The sequence below is a fragment of the Pseudomyrmex gracilis genome, unplaced genomic scaffold (assembly GCF_002006095.1).
Source record: "Pseudomyrmex gracilis isolate BER0280 unplaced genomic scaffold, ASM200609v1 scaffold_125, whole genome shotgun sequence".
NCBI lineage: Eukaryota > Metazoa > Arthropoda > Insecta > Hymenoptera > Formicidae > Pseudomyrmex > Pseudomyrmex gracilis.
In genome coordinates this window covers 127,107-133,688 of record NW_018020709.1, presented here as the reverse complement: position 1 = coordinate 133,688, position 6,582 = coordinate 127,107, and positions in this window count along the sequence as shown.

Here is a 6,582-nt window from a genome sequence, read left to right as displayed (position 1 = left end):
ACATATGAAAGACACCCCGGATATCCCCCTAACTAATTTTAAAATATTGCGAAAAAAACTCCTCGGCCAGGAGTCGAATCTGGAATAATATTTTTTATCTGTATAAACACACGTAATCGCGCGCGTCGATTCTGTAATTAATTAAACGTACGCGTTAAGTGGACGGAAGTGACCCAGATCCCAGGTAGGAGTTACCCCCCGTTGGAGACGCGCCGTGTCCACATTTTACGTCCGCGTATAACACAAAGGAAGTATTATTCCCGCAAGTTTCCCGCGCGTGCGCCGCACGGGTAGGGACGACGGGAGGCGATATCCTCCTTCTGTTATCCTGTCGCGTCGCCCTTTCTATCTCTCAACCGCCGTTATCATTCGTTCGTAATTTCCAGACGTTCCGACGACTAATCGGCCAGAAGAATAAGCTCGTCGGCAATCCAATATACCACGCGAACGTGGTTATTTTGATGATCAACGTGTTGTTTCGCGCGCGAAACAACACGTTGTATTGCGTATATCCGTTGTCCGTCATGTGCGCGCGCGGAGCGCTATCAGGATATTCGAAGCATCGACGTTTTTTTGATGACACGGCCAATTATTCCGCAGTCATAGTCCCGCGGGCGCGAGGAACGGATAATAGAAACGCGTCACTGTGTGCCTCTCTCTTTCTCTCTATTTCTCTCTCTCTCTCTCTCTCTCTCACACCCTGTCACGAAGAGAAACTCCGTCGTGCGTATGATGTCCTAGTGGAAAAACAAGACCGCGCTTTGAAGCACAAATTGAGATAAATCCTGTTACTACGTTGCAATTAATATCACAACCGCAGTAAAACATTTCTCTCGTTCTCTCTCCTCTTTTTTTTCTCTCTCTCTCTCTCTCTCTCTCTCTCTCTTTCTCGTCATTACTTCAAGTCGCGTGTAATGTGAATTTGCGACGATTTTTCCAACGGATTTCAGCTAAAATCCGAATGATTTAATTGTAAACGTTTTCTTCTCACGGAGACGTTTGCTTAGATTTTGTTTGAAATTTAAAAATGTAAGAAAACGATGTGTGTATTTTTACGGCGGTGTGCAAGTGGTTTTTGTTCACACGCGCTTGTTTCGTCTCGCGAAATCTTCTGTGCTTTAAAGGGGTTTTAACATTGTATATATAGTTTATCTCTTTGAGAGAATATTAATAATAATGTAAATTAAAATATTAATATCAACGATAAATAATGCACACGCAAACACACACACACACACACACGTGTGTATAATACAATCGCCGCCGAGAATACACGTTTTCGCGCCGCGGAAACTGTGTGTGAGAGAAATGTTATAGTAAACAGTATACCAGTTGCCAGGATGTGTATTGGTGGCGTCACCGATACAGTTGTGTGTTGCAACGTTATTGGAAATATGCTCGAATATTTGGATATTTTTTTCGGGCTCGACTGCGCGCCGCGTGTTTTCATGATCGCCTGTGATCGGCGCCCGAAATTAAGATGCACGGAAGACGATCGGCGGTCTATGTGCGAAAAAATACAACACGACGGAAGAACCACCCGTCTTTGTACGTCATCTTGGCTCGATTCGCAATCGCGACGTCTCGCATAATCTTTTATGCACAAAATTCTTTTCGTCCTCATTAACGAAAGCGCGTTTCGGAAAGCTGAGATTTTGTTTTCTCGCGAATTCGTCGCGGATTATAGAACGAGGGAGCGTCTTAAAAAACTTCGTTTCTCTATCTTCGCGGCGAAAAGCTCATCCGCTTTCCGCATAATTTGCAGATATAATTTCCAGGTGCGCGTGTGCGCGACCAACCCCACGGCGTCCTGTTACCCTGGCGCTCCTGGAACACCCTCCTACCGTAGAGAGCCGTGGCGGAGGCCGGAAGCGGCGTAGAGAGAGAGAGAGAGAACCGTCGGCTTGAGTTTATAGCGTCCTGGTGGCGCGAATGCTTCTGGCGCCACTCTCTTGACGAGTGACAGAACGTTGACGAGCGTTGTCGAAGGACGACGCGAGGACTCGGACCCGTCCGACGTCCTTCGAAAAGCGTCCCCGCGGCCTGAGAAGACCGCGGAAATCCGCGTGAGTGCGCATGCGGCCCTGTTCCGGGGGATGCTTGCCGTGTTTCGAAAGCGTTTCACCGCCCGCCGCCCGCGGGTGAGGGTGGGAGTCCGTCGTAAGCGGAAAAAAAAAGTCGTCCCGCACATGTTATCCTGGTAGCGAGAATATTTGTAAGGGACGCGAGCAAGAAACGAGTGGCCCTCTAACGCGCGTTTCGAGCTTTGTTTCAACGGAGAATCGGTTAAATAATATGGAAATGTTTCTCTGGATTTTCGATAACGGGGAACTTTCTTTTTTTTACACAATTGCCGCATAAATGTTTGCGCAACGTGTTCTTAATTTTTTATTTTTTCGTCGTCACACCGCTCGATGTCGCGTGTAAATAAGAAATAAGAAAACTATCCTTAAGTCCACGTAGGGACGTTTTTAAATGCCACGGTTTATATACAAAAAGTCGTAACAAAAATACAAAATGCACGTCTAAAACACTGGTGATAAGTCTATCGGTACGTCGTGAAAATAAACTCCAACGATATTGTTGAGTTTATATACACGGAGCTAATCTTTTGCTTCATAGCCACGTTCAGTTAACAGCGTTCTGTCGGTATTGTGTCATCATTTGGTACACGGGTGTCTATCGGTTAGCAATCTATCATTTGACAGGTCTATCGGTTCCGAGTAACTTGATCGACCGATGAATTTACCGAAATTGGCGAATCGTATCGACTATAATTTGATTATTTCGGTCTAACCGGAGGTGGATGAGACTTGGCTCACTTATCTGCTAATTAAATTGGCCGAATTGACGATGTATATTAATCGTTATCTTATTGGTCGCTTCGACTAGCCGACCAATGCGATTGGTCAGTTCTAACAATCGATCGATTACGTTCCAACCGGAGTTGGTGAGAAACTGACCCTTTGAGTTTCGATGATTCTCGTTCATTTGTCGTATAAAAGTTTTCAGATGTGTGTTGTATAAAAATCATATTGGCTGGTGGATAATTTCTAGGCTTCTACGAGATAGAGCAGATCAATATGTTTGAAATATTCGTCTTCTCCGAATGGGGACAGCACTATCCAACAATTCGAGTTTGCGTTCGGAGACAAAGGATGTACGCTGCGACGCGGCAATGTTTTCCAAAAGACAATTAGGAAGCTTCCTTCTCTGAGGCGACAACGTGTGTAGAAAAAAAAAAGCTCTTTCTGGAAGCTATTAATGCATCGCACTATAATTGTTCAAAATTTCGTATGTAATTAACAATTACAACACATACGTACCTCTCATAGCGTAAGTTAGCTTTCACGCTGTTACGCATGCGTGAGTCTCGTGTCTTCCGAATACTATTCACGCATATGTTGTTCACGTGTTCCTTTTTTTTTTTCAATGTTACTATTATCTGTTGTGTATGTAACTTTCTGCGATAAAATTAGCAAAAATATATTAAGCGGAAAAATAAAACGCTCTTAAAAGTTTCGAATAAAATTGTGAAATAAACGCACGCAATACTTGTGGACGACTTTTTTAATTTAATTGAATTATATACTTTCTTTAAATATATATATATATATATATAATATATTATACTATATATTATTTCTTGTTTTACGTAAAAGCGATTGTTTTCTGGCTTTTATATTGTGTAAAAACGTTTATGTACGCTGTAACAGAAAGATTATGGATTACACAAGAGAGAAGCACATGATATACTTATTATAAATGATTTATATTATTTTATACAAGTGTGTGTAATATAAATTACGAGAATTACACGTAATTGTACAAAGTAAAATTGCACGGAGAGAAAACATGAAAAAGCGATGGGAAATAGAGTCAGATTCCATGTAGAGACATGCGACATAAAGACACAAATGGTGGTCTACAAGAAAATCAAATATATATATATATATACATACATACATATATATATATATATATATATGTATATACACATGTTCCTGTAAGAATAATAATTACAAAAACTTAATAAAATTGAAGTTTTGCCCATCAGAACACTATAGAAACATATTGGAAGAACACTAAAGTATTAAAAATCAAAATTAAAATGTTTGACGTATAAAAAATCTCGATCAATTTTCTCTCAAAAATTACTTTCACTCTCACTACTGCGTAATCAAACTTAACAGATAAAAGAAACATAACCAGAAGGACAGCAGTTTGATAAAAAAAAATTTCTAATATTAAAACTTTTTTCTCGATTACATAATATACAAATAAATTAAAATGCAATATAAATTCTCTGTATAATTTAACTACGTTTTTCTTTGCTAGGTAATTTACAGTAAAAAAAAAAAAAAAGAAACCGGAAGAGAAAGAAAGAGATTCGTACGGTAAGTAAAGAGAGAGAGAAAGAAAGAGAGAAAGAGAGAGAGCAATGTGGAAACGTGTGAGATAGAATATAAATGTACAAATACACAGAGAGGACAGGATGACATTAATATTCTTCAGAATATATTTACAAGAGCAGTACAAAGAATAACTCGATATTACACATATATTTTCGTTACATAGACTAACGAGTAGTAGGTATAAGCAGGTGAACAGTTTAAATATTAAATTGAGGCACGTGATATTAAGGCATTTCTACAGAGGATAGACGTACGGTCGTACGCACGTAAGATAGATCCGTTTCGTAAAAGCTCAAAAAAAGATTTTTTCTTGTTGATGCTCTCAGTCCGAGATTGTTGATAATACATCTGATAATAAAATACACATCTTTCTCGAATCAAAAAGACATCGAGAAAACGGTGAAAACGAATTTAACTGGAATTTTTTTGTTGCTCGATATCTTCTTTTTTTTCTTATGTAATTTCCTTATAAATATTAGTACAATAACTAAGAAGAAATTTTTAATCGCGCGCGAAAATTAAACTGACCATAAAGTGTCGTGCAAGTCAAAAGGCTATTGATTTAAAAACGTGGTTTCTGTTGCAACTTCGTATTACTGTTGTGTCAATGAATTGCTTGTCTCTCTTTGTTACCAGCCAGTTGCTGTAACAAACGAAACAATTCAAAAATCACAACGTAACGTGTCAAAAACAATTTATACTTCAAAGAACACATCGAAGAGATGTGTCAAATCTTTAAAGGGTTTTCGTTTTTCAAGCTTTTCACATTTGTTTTTTTTTTCGATTGTAATCGAGTAGTCATTTTTTTGCTTGAACTATGACTTACTTAATTAAATATTTCTCTCTTCTCATTAAAAATGTTCTCACAAAATACGCTCCTCTACATCTCACAATTTCTACATGTGTATTTTTAAATATCTACATTATCAAGATATGTCTGTGTGATCCGCGTCGTAGCTCGTCCTAGATTATTCTCTTTACGGAAGAGAGTCAAATTGTTTTTTTTTCCCTGACGTCTGTCTATCTTACGTGCTTACAATCGCTGCAAATTACATTAGTGGACGTCACAATGAAGATTGGTATTCAGTGCAAACCAAGTTGTGCTACACTGAATAACATATCGACTTTTATCTTAAAGTGTGTGTTTGTGTGTGTATGTGGAGTGTGTGTGTGTGTGTGTGCACAGACGTGGTCGAGATCTCTAGAGTTTTAGAACACGTAGCTAACTTCGTCCGTTTGACCGTCCAAAGAAGAGAGGATGAGTCAAAAGGAGCGTGTGTGTGTGTTTATGTGAAGGACACATTATGTACAAATGCGGAAGTCCATTAACATACAGACTTGGTAAAAATGAGATTTTTCCATTAAGCATAATAAAACAAAGGAGAAATTTCGAAATATGCTCTCGAAATGTTCTCACGTTTAGAGCGACGATTTGCAATGCGACTTTCGGTTATATTTTAACAATTAAAAATACAATCACATTGCACAGTCCAGATTTAAGTACAAGATATAATCTTCCTATGATATATGATTTTGTGTGTGTGTGTGTGTGTGTGTGTGTGTGTGTATGTGTAGAATTTCGTGACACATAATTAGAAGACAATGTGAAACCCAAGACAAATCGCGTCTCTTTCAGTGGCAGCTCTGATTTTGTAAGTTGAAAATTCGAAAAATTTTTGTTTGTTTGCCAATATTTTTTATACTCGAAACCTCTTCCTCTATCACGCATTTGTATAAACGCATTGTCTTTACAGATAATTATATAGGATTATCATCCTGAGAAAACCTACGTAAAACTTATGTAACTCTCTCTCGTATTTAAAAATATTTTATCGTAACACATACGCGCGCGCGATCACATACACACGACATCGGAGTCGCTCGCCCAAAAAAGTTGGTCTCTTTTGCAATAATTGCCGCAAAGTGTGATAAAACTCTTATATAATAACATTTTATCGAGATGAGGAAAAAAAAAACTTTGTTACAAAAGTGTTTGTGAATGTTGTGTTTTCTTATCGTCGTGCATTTCGAAATTTCTATTACACATTTGTTGTTCACTCATCAAACCGAGAGAAAGATAAATCTCACTACGGTTTATATTATTGAAAATAATCCGCCATTTACACACACACGTACAAAGAAACGATGATAAAAAAAAAAAAAAAAA